The sequence below is a fragment of the Giraffa tippelskirchi genome, chromosome 1 (genome assembly GCF_054371585.1).
Source record: "Giraffa tippelskirchi isolate mGirTip1 chromosome 1, T2T-mGirTip1v1.2.pri, whole genome shotgun sequence".
Lineage (NCBI taxonomy): Eukaryota > Metazoa > Chordata > Mammalia > Artiodactyla > Giraffidae > Giraffa > Giraffa tippelskirchi.
Genome location: NC_137275.1, coordinates 157534318 through 157546400, shown reverse-complemented (window position 1 = coordinate 157546400; position 12083 = coordinate 157534318).

Here is a 12083-nt window from a genome sequence, read left to right as displayed (position 1 = left end):
CTATAAGGCAAGTAGTCTCCTCTTGTCCCACTTGCCAATTAAACAACTCCCAAGGAGCTCGAAGAGTACAGCTGGCCCAGCCTGTCCAACGACTTGGGACCTGTCGGGAGCCACATTAGGCATTACTGACAAGATGGAGGCATGGCCTCAACCCCCTCTCCTCATCCCGCAGGCACGGTGCCAGGATGAAGGAGTTAGGTCTTGTGATTCTGACTTGTCCTTCCCTTCCTTCGGTTAAGTTGGCTGGAAAGTATGTTAAGGTGTTTATTGTTCTTGCATGAGAAAGCACAAAGCCTTCTGCAGTTGCCCAGGAAATAATCCATAAAGTTACATTTTTTCAAGGACCTTTACAAAGAATGTTCCAGGATGAGCACATAGGCTGCAACTTGAGGCCATGGGAAACATTGTTATCTGAAACCTGCTTGTAAGGGAAATGTTTATGGCAAATGTAGTTTGCTGAGTTTAGGATTTAGGAATAATTAAGAATAGTTAGAAGCTAAAAGTTTAAGGTATGTTGTAATGTTGACATATTTTACTATAGCTTATAGAAACTAGGAATTTTAGAGATACTAATAGCTAAAAGCCTTTTTAGGAGATAATGAGCTTAAGTTACTAGGGGATAGCAGGATTTAGAAAGATAAGAAATAAACTGAGGAATGTGGTATGCAGCCCAGAGACAAACTTGAGTTACAATGTAATCACAAGGACACTTAAGAGGGAACACTGAAGGACAACAATGATTTATGAAGACAGTAAATCTGGGTGAGGGGAAAATGAAGACATCATACCTCTGACCTAAAGCTTTTGTAAAAGTATAAAGGAAAACCTGATGCTTAAAATAAACATGCAGTCCAGTACCTTGAGTGAGAGGCTGCATCATTCTCTGCCGACAGCGTTCATCCCTTCAGAGCGATACCCTGGCTGCTGGAACTGGACTCCGGCAGGGACCTACCCAGGAGAGGACTGGCAGATGGATTTCACCCAGATGCCAGTTTCTCAAAGGTATAAATACATATTAGTCATGATAGATACATTCACAGGATGGATTGAAGGCTTTCCCACCCAGGCTGAGAAGGCTGAGGAGGTGGTAAAAAAATTGCTCCATGAAATCATTCCGAGCTTTGATCTGCCTAGATCATGACAAAGTGACAATAGGAGATCATTTACTTCTAAGGTCACCCAAGGGGTCTCTAAAGCATTGGGCATTACTTATTATCTCCATTGTGCTTGGAGGCCTCAGTCTTCAGGAAAAGTAGAAAGAGCCAACCAATACTTAAAATCAGTGATAAAAAAGATAACCTAGGAGACCTCCCTGGGATGGAAGTAGGCTTTACCAATAGCTCTTCTCTGCACCCATATTGCCCCTAAGGAACAGGTTGGTCTTAGTCCTCATGAGATGCTATATGGGAGACCTTTTTTTTGTGTCAATGACTTCTTCCTAGATCCAGAGGCTCAGACCCTCTGGTCTTATACCATGGCCACTGGGCAATTCCAACAGGATATACATATACCCTTGTGGGGTGTCAACCAGGACCCAAAAGATTCTAAAGATTCACCACTATATGCTCCAGGGACTCAAGTCCTAATAAAAGTCTGGAAAGATGGGTCCCCAAAGGCTCAACTCCAGCCCACATGGAAGGACTCCTACCCTGTAATACTTTCTACCCCTACAGCAGTCAAGGTACCAGGACATGACTCCCGGATTCACTACTCATGAGTCAAGTCATTGAAGAAAACAGAAGAGGACACTCTATACACCTGTGAGCCCCTGGGAGATCTTAGTTGACAATCCATGATCAGTCACTGTCATGAATTCTTTGCATACATCCTCAGCTCCTTAGATCCTGTCTCCCTCCCTCATTCTTACCAAACATATTCCAACACTGGTTAAATCCAGTTTTTCACCTACTAAGCACTTACAGCAATGCATCTGTACATAGCCCAGGAAAAACACGTACCTACCTGACAGACCTCAAATATGCCAGCCTACTCTCACCTGTGCCATATATTCTGACTACCTTTAAAAGTAAGGGATATAAGTGTAACTCTTGTATATGGGCATTAGCTCCCATATCCTTGAGCCAGCTCAGAGACTATGACATTGTGATTATCCCTTCTCTCACCTGCATCATTATTCTCCCCCATCTCTATTCTCTAATTCACATCAGCATACAAAATGTTGTAATTATCTCCCACAATATTCCTCTTTATGTCCAGATCACCACCCTCCAGATGTCATCTTCTTTTCAGCAAAACTCTTTAAAAGAGAGCTATTTACTCTCCTTTGGGATCGGCCCACCCTCATGCCTCAAGGGTGTACTTTCCTTTGCCTGCCAAATAAAACTGCTGTAACCGAGCTGTAACACTGGTCTGCCATTTCAAATCTTTGCTGTGGAGAGACAGAACCGAGGAAATTACAAACTCCCCCAACATATCTGGTGCCATTTCCTGGATTTAACCTGGTTGAAACAACCTTGGCTTGGCCCCTGCAAGGCCGAGGTCAAACACAGCAGAAGCCCAACCTGGCGAAAGCTGCCATGGTGGAAGCTGAACGTGAAGAAAACCCAGCACAGTGGAAGTAACAAGAAACCCAGCGCACTGGAAACTGGGACAGCAAAAACAAACTCGGCAGAAAGCTCACGCGGCTCACTCTCAGAATCCAGAAGATCTCCGATTAGTTTCTTTTCCCATTTAGGTGTTACATAATCTGTGTGGTTCTAAGAGTTGCTTTGGAATTCCGACTGAGTGAAGGAGTCAGGCTGCCAGTCCCTTCCATCAGTTTATGCTGCTTCCTCAACTACTGGACATGGGTGAGAATAACCCACAGCACTGACTTTTGGAAGCCTTGAGGAGAAATCCTTGTGCTGAGAGAAAATGAGCATCCTGCCAACAGTCAGCAAGGACCTGAGACCTTCTGCCACTAGCCCTGTGAGTGTGACATTTTGGAAGTGGATCACCCAGCCCCAGAGATCAAGCCCTGAGTCTTTGGAGTGGGAGCACTTACTCTAAGAACCTAGACTACCAGAGAAGTAACCCTAGGGAGTATCAAATGTGAGAACTTACACAAAGGAAACCACCTGAATACAAGACCAGGCATCACCCAACCACCAATAGCACCCTGTGCAGGACCCCTCATCTAAACAACAAACAAAACAAAACTACAAACAAAATCATCAGCAGACAGGATTACCACCTCTCAGTCTTGCCCAACAGAGGAAAATCAAACAAACAAATAAACTCAGCACAAATCTCACCCCATACGAACCTTATACAAACCACTGGACCAACTTTAGGAGGGCAGAAACCAAAAGGAAGAAAGAATTCAACCTTGAAGCCTGGGAAAAGGAGACCTCAAACACAAGAAGTTAAAATAATAATAATAATAATAAAAAGGCAGAGAAATACTACACAAATGAAGCAACAAACTAGAAACACAGAAGTCCAAATAAATGAAGAGAAAATAGGCAAACTACCTGAAAAAGAATTCAGAATAATGATACTAAATATCATAAAACACCTTGAAAACAAAATGGAGAAAATGCAAGAATCAATTAACAAAGACCTAGAAGAATTAAAGAATAAATATACAGAGACAAACAACACAATTACTGAAAATAAAAATACTCTGGAAGGAATCAATAGCAAAATATCTGAAGTATAAGAACGAATCAGTGAACTGGAAAATAAAATGGTGGAAATAACTTCTAAAGAGCAGAATAAAGTAAAAAGAATGAAAAGAACTGAGTATAGTCTCAGAGACCTTTGCGACAATATCAAATGCATCAAATTCTAATTATTGGGGTCCCAGAAGAAGAAGAGAAAAAGAAAGGGTATGAGAAAACTTTTGAAGAGATTATAATTGAGAATTTCCCCAACATGGAAAAGGAAATAGTCAACCAAGTCCAAGAGTGGCAAAGAGTCCCATACAGGATAAACCCAAGGAGAAACACGCCAAGACACATACTAATCAAACTAAGACTAAACACAAGGAAAGAATATTAAAAGCACCAAGGTGAAAGATTGTGGCTGAGCCGTGAAAGACACTGGGATTCTTGGCCTCTGGAGGAGAGGAATTCAATCTGGGGCCAGTGATGAGGCTTGATCACTCAGAGGTTTTGTGTAATAAAGTTTTATTAAAGTATAAAAGAGATGGAAAAAGCTTCTGACATAGACATCAGAGGTGGGCAGAAAGAGTGCCCCCTGCTAGTCTTTAGCTGGATGTTATATAACTACTAGCAAGCTGCTAATTAGAGAAAGGAGATGTCTCAAAACTCAGAGACTGGCATTAGGCCCCTCACCCACAACATGCACTTTGAGATAACATTGGCACAAAGTGAGTTGTCCCAGACCATAAAATGATTGACATGAATCTTGAAGTAAGGCAGGTTTCCAAACAAAGACACAGTCTCTTTACCATAGTTTAAGAGAACATTTACATGAGTAAAACATACTGGTTTGTCAAGTTCGTTCTGAATCTCAGGCAAATCGACTTGAAGACACAGTTTGGGGTAAATACATAGTTTATTAACATAGTTTAGGAAAAAAATTTCCACAAGAAAAACGCATTGGTTGGCTCAAGGTTTGAGAAAAGTTAAGTTCAGGTGGAATCAGGTGTCATTATGGCAACACAGAATTTTAAAAGTTTGTTTTAAAATTTGTATAGAGAAGGGGAAAAAATCTGATAGTTTCTTTCCTCCTGCTGCTTAAGAGAGAGATTTTAAAATGTCTGACATTTTCAGCCTATTTCCTCCATTTGGAGACCTCTGGCCTTCCTGCCTGTTTCCCTCTCAAAGGGAAAAGCAACAAGTAACATACAAGGGAAACCCCATACGTTTAACAGGTGATCTTTCAGCAGAAACTCTGCAGGCCAGAAGGGAAGGGCAGGATATATTTAAAGTACTGAAATGGAAAAATCTGCAACCAAGATTACTGTACTCAGCAAGGATCTCATTCAAAACTGATGGAGAAATCAAAAGCTTTTCAGACAAGCAAAAGTTAACAGAATTCAGTACCACCAAACCAGCTTTACAACAAATGGTAAACGGACTTATATAGTCAAGGAATACAAGAGAAGAAAAAGATTTATAAAATCAACCCCAAACAATTAAGAAAATCGCAATAGGAACATATATATCAATAATTACTTTAAATGTAAATGGTTTAAATGCTCCAACAAAAAGACACAGACTGGCTGAATGGATACAAAAAGAAGACCCATATATATGCTGTCTACAAGAAAACCACTTCAGACGTAAAGATACATATAGACTGAAAGTGAGAGGATGGGAAAATAGGTTCCATGCAAACGGGAAGCAAGAGAAAGCCAGAGTAGCCATACTCATATCAGACAAAATAAACGTTTAAATAAAGAGGATTACAAGAGATAAGGAAGGACACTACATAATGATCAAGAGATCAATCCAAGCGGAAGACATAACAATTGTAAATATCTATGCACCCAACATAGAAGCACCTCAATACACAGGACAAACACTAACAGACATAAAAGGAGAAATTGACAGTAACACAATAATAGTAGGAGACTTTAACACCCCACTCACACCAATGGACAGATCATGAAAACAGAAAATTAATAAGGAAACACAAGTCTAATGATACATTATGATTCATTAGATGAGATGGATCTCATTGATATCATCAGGACATTCCAACCAAATGGAGAGGAATACACCTTCTTCTCAAGTGCACATGAAACATTCTCCGGGATAGACCACATCTTGGGTCACAAATCAAACCTCAGTAAATTTAAGAAAATTGAAATCGTATCAAGCATCTTATCCAACCACAACACTATGAGATTAGATATCAATTACAAGAAAAAAAACTGTAAGAAACACAAACACATGGAGATTAAACAATATGCTTCTAAATAATCAACAGGTTACTGGGGAAATCAAACAATTTCTAGAAACAAATGACAATGAAAACACGACAACTCAAAGCCTATGGGATGCAGCAAAAGCAGTTCTAAGAGGGAAGTTTATAGCAATAAAATCCTACCTCAAGAAATAAGAAAAACATTGATTAGACACCTAACTTTACACCTAAAGCAACTGGAAAAAGAACAAAAAAGCCCTAAAAGTAGTAGAAGGAAAGAAACCATAAAGATCCAAGCAGAAATAAATGAAAAAGAAATGAGAGAAACAATCAGTTCAGTTCAGACACTCAGTCATGTTTGACTTTATGCAAACCCATGGACTGCAGTACGCCAGGCCTCCCTGTCTATAACCAACTCCCAGAGTTTACTCAAAGTCATGACCATTGAGTCGGTGATGCCATCTAACTATCTCATCCTATGTCGTCCCCTTCTCCTCCTACCTTCAATCTTTCCCAGCATCAGAGTCTTTTCAAATGAGTCAATTTGGATCTGGTGGTCAAAGAACTGGAGTTTCAGCTTCAGCATCAGTCCTTCCAATGAACAACCAGGACTGATCTCCTTTAGGATGGACTGGTTGGATCTCCTGTCAGTCCAAGGGACTCTCAAGAGTCTTCTCCAACACTTCAGTTCAAAAGCATCAATTCTTTGGTGCTCAGCTTTCTTTATAGTCCAACTCTCACATCCATACAAGACAACTGGAAAAACCATAGCTTTGACTAGATGGACCTTTGCTGGCAAAGTAACGTCTCTGTTTTTTAATATGCTGTTCAAGTTGGTCATAACATTTCTTCCAAGGAGCAAGAGTCTTTTAATCTCATGGTTGCAGTTACTGTCTGCAGTGATTTTGGAGCTCCCCCCAAAAATAAAGTCTCTCACTGTTTCCACCGTTTCCCCATCATTTGCCATAAAGTGATGGGACCAGATGCCATGATCTTAGTTTTCTGAATGTTGAGTTTTAAGCCAACTTTTTCACTCTCCTCTTTCAGTTTCATCAAGAGGCTCTTTTTCTTCTTCGCTTTCTGCCATAAGTGTGGTGTCATCTACATATCTGAGGTTATTGATATTTCTCCTAGCAATCTTGATTCCAAATTGTTCTTCATCCACTCAAGCATTTCTCATGATGTAATAAAACTAAAAGCTGGTTCTTTAAGAAATTAGTAGAAGGAAAGAAATCATAAAGATCTGAGAAGAAATAAATGAAAAAGAAATGAAAGAAACAATAGTAAAGAACAATAAAACTAAAAGCTGGTTCTTTGAAAAGATAAACAAAATTGACAAACCTTTAGCCAAACTCATCAAGGAAAAAAGAGAGAAGAATCAAATCAACAAAATTAGAAATGAAAAAGGAGAGGATACAACAGACAATGCAGAAATACAAAGGATTATAAGAGACTATTATGAACAACTATACAGCAATAAAATGGATAACCTGCAAGAAATGGACAGAGTCTTAGAAAAGTTCAATCTTACTGAACCAGGGAGAAACTGAAATTATGAACAACCCAATTACAAGCACTGAAATTGAAGCTGTGCTCAAAAATCGCCCAAAAAACAAGTGCCCAGGACCAAATGGATTCACAGGAGAATTCTATCAAACATTTAGAGAAGAGCTAATGCCTGTCCTTCTAAAACTCTTTCAAAAATTTGCAGAGGAAGGAACACTTCCAAACTCATTCTACAAGGCCACCATCACCCTGATACCAAAACCAGACAAAGACAACACAAAAAAAGAAAACTACAGGCCAATATCACTGATGAACATAGATGCAAAAATTCTCAACAAAATTTTAGCAAACAGAATTCAGCAACACATCAAAAAGCTCATACACCATGATCAAGTTGGGTTTATTCCAGGGATGCAAGGATTCTTCAATGTATGCAAATCAATCAATGTGATACACCATATTAACAAATTGAAAGATAAAACCATATGGTGATCTCAATAGATACAGAAAAAGCCTTTGACAAAGCTCAGCACCCGTGTATGATTAAAACTCTTCAAAAAATGGGTATAGAAGGAATCTACCTCAACATAGTAAAGGCCATATATGATGAGCCTACAGCAAACATTACTCTCAATGGTGAGAAACTGAAAGCATTTCCCCTAAGATCAGGAACAAGACTAGGGTGTCCACTCTCACCATTATTATTCAATATAGTTTTGGAAGTCCTAGCTACAGCAATAAGAGAAGAAAAAGAAATAAAAGGAATCCAGATCAGAAAAGAAGTAAAGCTTTCACTCTTTGCAGATGACATGATACTGTACATGGAAAACCCTAAAGATAGTATCAGAAAATTACTAGAACTAATCAGTGAATTTACCAAAACTGGAAGACACAAAATCAATACACAGAAATCACTTGCATTTCTATATACTAACAATGAAAAATCAGAAAGAGAAATTAAGGAATCAATCTCATTCACCATTGCAACAAAAAGAATTAAATATCTAGGAATCAACTTACCTAAGGAGACAAAAGAACTGTACACAGAAAATTATAAGACACTGATGAAAGAAATCTAAGATGACATAAACAGATGGAGAGATATTCCATGTTCCTGGGTAGGAAGAATCAATATTGTGAAAATGACTATACTACCAAATGCAATCTACAGATTCAATGTGTTCCCTATCAAATTACCAATGGAATTTTTCACAGAACTAGAACAAAAAAATTTCACAATTCATATGGAAACACAAAAGACCCTGAATAGCCAAAGCAGTCTTGAGAAAGAAGAATGGAGCTGGAGGAATCAACCTTCCTGACTTCAGATTATACTACAAAGCTACAGTCATCAACACAGTATGGTACTGGCACAAAAACAGAAATATAGACCAATGGAACAAGATAGAAAGCCCAGAAATAAACCCATGCACCTATGAGTACCTTATTTTTGACAAAGGAAGGGAGAATATACAATGGGGCAAAGACAGCCTCTTCAATAAATGGTGCTGGGAAAACTGGACAGCTACATGTAAAAGAATGAAATTAGAACACTTTCTAACACCACACACAAAGATAAACTCAAAATGGATTAAAGACCTAAATGTGAGACCAGAAACTATAAAACTCTTAGAGGAAAACATAGGCAGAACACTCGATGACATAAATCAAAGCAAGATCCTCTGTGACCCACCTCCTAGAGTAATGGAAATGAAAACAAAAGTAAACAAGTGGGACCTGATTAAACTTAAAAGCTTTTGCACAGCAAAGGAAACTATAAGCAAGGTGAAAGGACAACTCTCAGAATGGGAGAAAATCATAGCAGATGAGGCAACTGACAAAGGATTAAGTTCCAAAATATACAAGCAACTCATACAACTCAATACCAGAAAAACAAACAACCCAATCAAAAAGGGGGAAAAAAGACCTAAACAGACGTTTCTCCAAAGAAGACATACAGATGGCTAACAAACACATGAAAAGATCCTCAACATCACTCATTATTAGAGAAATGCAAATCAAAACTACAATGAGATATCACCTCACACTGATCAAAATGGCCATTATAAAAAAGTCTACAAACAATGCTGGAGAGGGTGTGGAGAAAAGGGAATGCTCTTGCACTGTTGTTGGGAATGTAAAGTGATACAGCTACTATGGAAGACTTTTGGAGATTCCTTAAAAAACTAGGAATAAATCCACCATATGACCCAGCAATCCCTGAGGAATATACCCTGAGGAAACCAAAATTGAAAAAGACACATGTGTCCCATTGTTCACTGCAGCACTATTTACAATAGCTAGAACATGGACGCAACCTAGGTGTCCATCGGCAGATGAACAGATGAAGAAGATGCGGTACATATTCCCAATGGAATACTACTCAGCCATAAAAGGGAACGCCTTTGAATCAGTTCTTATGAGGTGGATGAACCTAGAATCTATTATGTAGAGTGAAGTAAGTCAGAAAGAGAAAAATAAATATCGTTTTCTATCGTTTAGATTTTTCTATTCTGACTGAACTCTGGGTATTTATTTGGCTTCTATTATTTTTCACTGAAGGAATATTGACCTTTAAACAGTCCTGTCTTCTGTAGAATTAGAGGAGAATAAGAACTCTAAGAGCTGAAGACTCAAGATGGAGCATTTATGGTAAATATTTGAGTAGCATACTGTGCAAGTCACGCAACACTCTATTATTGTATGTAAGGTATGTTGCCTGTATTGACTCTATAGTTGTCAACAAATATTTTGACAATGGCGAAAAGAGCCTTTCCAAGTTAGTTTTTCAGGTAAATTAATCCTAGAGGGTCTTGTATTGGTTGAAGGAAGAATAGGGAAATTATGTAATATGATCTTGTGAAATGAGTGGGTCAGAAATAAGTGTTTCTACACACATTGGGTGAACACCTACATCGTTATTACATCTACGATGGGCTGGGCCCAGAGGCTACAAAGAAAGCTGAGGCACCATGGAGGTTTCCTCTGAGAGCCAGTGTCAGTATGGGAGAACACCCAGTGGCCTAAAGATCATGCCAGCATCCTGAACTCAGGCTATATTCTTATCCCTCAGAGAGACATGACTAGCAAGGGCAAAAAGCCTAAAGAATGGGATTTCCTGGTCTTTGGGCTGGATGCTTTTTGAGTGCCCCTCCACACCCATTCTCCTTGCTATGTGACCACCGAGGCTAACTTTATGCATTGTCCCACTTGGCTTCACTGCCCTGAGGTTTCTGGTGAGCTTTCAATGAGTATTGCTGCAGAGCCAACGACTTCAGATTATTAAAGCAAAAATCTGTTTCAGTTTCATGTTAAACAAAGACTTATCTAAAACTCTATTGCCAAATATAAGATCATGTAGATTTACCCCTATATTTTCTGCTATGATTTTTATGGTTTTAGTTCTTACATTTAAGTCTTTGGTCCATTTTTATGTATTTTGTCTATCATGTGAGGCCGTTCAATTTCATTATCCACTGTCCCAACATAATCTGTGAAAAAGTCTGCTCCTTTCCCTATTGAATGACCTTGGCACTCTTGTCAAAAATCATCTGAACATATATACAAGAAATTACTTCTAGGTTCTCTATTCTATTCCACAGTTCTCTATGTCTGTCTTTATGCCTGTACCACAGTATTTTGATCAATGCAGCTGGGTAGTCAGTTTTGAAATCAGGAAGTGTGAATCCTTTTGTTGTTGTTTTTGTTCTAGATTGTTCTGACTGTTCTTGGTCTCTTGCAATTCTATACGAATTTAGAATCAGATTGTCATTTCTACAAAGAAGCTAGCTGGAATTCTGATAGGGATTGTGTACAATCTGTAGATCAATAGCCATCTTAACAATACATAAGCATTTTGATTCATAAACATGGAATGTCTTTCCACTCATTTAGGGCTTCTTTAATTTTTTCAACGTTTTGTCATTTTCAGTGTACAATTCTTCTATCTCCTTACTCAAATCTATTTTTAGGAATTTTATTCTTTTTAGCACTGCAGTGGACATTTAGGTTGCTTCCATGTCCTGTCTATTGTAAATAGTGTTGCAATGAACACCACCAGGAGCCTACCAGAATCTTCTGTCCAAGGAATTTTCCAGGCAAGACTACTGGAGTGGATTGCCATTTCCTTCTCCAGGGGATCTTCCTGACCAGGGATCGAACCCAGATCTCCCACATTGCAGGCAGACACATCACCAGCTGAGCCACCAGGGAAGCCTGATGAACACTGAGGTGCATGTGACTTTTTGAATTACTGTTTTCTCAGGGCATGCTAGTAGCGGAATTGCTGTGTCACATGGTAGTTCTATTTTTAATTTTTTAAGGAACTTCCACACTGTTCTCCATGGTGGAGGTGGTAGTTTAGTCACTCAGTCGTGTCCGACTCTTTACGACCCAATGGACGCCAGGCTCCTCTGTCCATGGGATTCTCCAGGTAAGAACACTGGAGTGGGCTGCCATTTCCTTCTCCAAGATTGTTTTCCATAGTGGGTGCATTAATTTACATTCCCACCAACAGTGCAAGAGGGTTCCCTTTTCTCCACACCCTCTCCAGCATTGTTTGTAGATTTTTTGATGGTAGTCATTATGACTGGTGTGAGGTGGAACCTCATTGTAGTTTTAGCCTGCATTTCTCTAATAATTAATGTTAATAACCTTTTCATGTGCCTCTTGGCCATCTGTCTGTCTACTTGGAGAAATGTCTATTTAGGTCTTCTGCCCATTTTTGATTGGGTTGTTTG